The sequence below is a fragment of the Psammomys obesus genome, unplaced genomic scaffold (assembly GCF_907164565.1).
Source record: "Psammomys obesus unplaced genomic scaffold, mPsaObe1.curated_primary_1811, whole genome shotgun sequence".
Classification (NCBI taxonomy): domain Eukaryota; kingdom Metazoa; phylum Chordata; class Mammalia; order Rodentia; family Muridae; genus Psammomys; species Psammomys obesus.
This window is the reverse complement of record NW_026594462.1, coordinates 2,519,468-2,520,853: the sequence shown is the minus strand read 5'-3', so window position 1 is coordinate 2,520,853 and position 1,386 is coordinate 2,519,468. Positions and strand designations below refer to the sequence as shown.

At 36.4% G+C, this 1,386-nt stretch overlaps 1 protein-coding gene across 3 annotated transcripts in view; it reads left to right on the top strand.

Moving 5' to 3' along the window:
• Cdkal1 (CDK5 regulatory subunit associated protein 1 like 1) overlaps positions 1-1,386 on the top strand; it is a 572,332-nt gene that overhangs the window by 159,749 nt on the left and 411,197 nt on the right. The gene's annotated exons all lie outside the window — the stretch shown is intronic.

The following is a 1,386-nucleotide window of genomic DNA, read 5'->3' as shown; positions in this document are numbered from 1 at the left end:
CACACACACACACACACACACACACACACACACACACACACACACACTCCAGAAAGAATCTTAGTATCTATTTTTCATAGTATCTATTTTTCATAGTATGTTATTTTATTTGTGCTTTAGCAATAGAAGGTGAGCCAGGTATGGTGGGATGTGCTTTTAATCTCAGCAGACTGACAGCAGAGGCAGGCAGGTGTCTGAGTTTGAGGTTAGTCCTGTTTACAAGTTCAGACCAGCTGGAGTTACACGGTAAGACCTTTTCTTGGGGTGGAGAGAGGTGTGGTGTGGATTACCTTAGTTCCATCTTACTGTTCTGTTTTGCCTTGCTTTAATTTCCTGAGCCCTTCCCCTGACCACTTTTGTATAGAACAATGACACTTGAAGCATTTTTTTTAAAAAAAGAATCAGCCTTGAGCTATTTCAGATAACTTTTCTAACTTCTGAGATCATGATTTTATTTATTTTACTGTCTTCATTTCATTCTAAATTCCTTTGTGTTCCCTCAGTTTTCTTAGTGTCTTTTCATTCAAGAGACACTTTTGGTCCATCACTTCATTTTATTATCTTTCTCTGTGCTTTTGTGGCACTCCAGCAATTCATTCTTGGTCACTTGTATTTGGAAAACGACGTTTATTATTGACCTTGGGCACCCCAGGTCTGAATATGCTACTCAGCATTCAGTACTAATTCACTGAAAGGGTGTTAAAATTGAAATAATAAAGCACAAATTTCCCATGTATCCATTTAGTGTTAGCATATTCTGTTGTGTAATCTGCCATTTTATGCCCTGTAACTTGAAGCTTTGTAGGAAGAGACATATTTTAATTAAAATTAAATTTATGTTTCAGCCTGTGTTGAGTTTATGTGGATAGCTGTTGCCTGGCTTTTTCATGGGAGACAAGAGCAAATGTCTATTCAACCAATTAAGACTCTGGCAATAGATCAAATATATAATTCAACCCAGTTATAGCCTTACCACACTTGTGAGCTTATTATTTTATTATAGGGGTTACTTAACAAAGCAGGGTGCATCCTCATTGAAAAATCCAACCTCAGTGCAGGGAACAACTCACTAAAGTCACAACTTAAAGCAAACCCCATCTTTCCAGCAGCTGTTTACTTGGATTAGGATTCTCATGAATCTTAGAAATTTTTTGAATTTTATGAGCCTTTTTCCTTCTTTTAGGGTAATGTTTCAAGCTCTAGTAACAGTGATGCAATAGAAAAACACAGCTCCCAGCGGATTGTGTCATACTGTGTGATTTTACTCACCATTGGATGATACACTTCACTATTTTACAAGACAGTCACACAGATTATTTTTGTTATCTTCTATCTATCTTATCTATCTATCTATCTATCTATCTATCTATCTATCTATCTATCTAT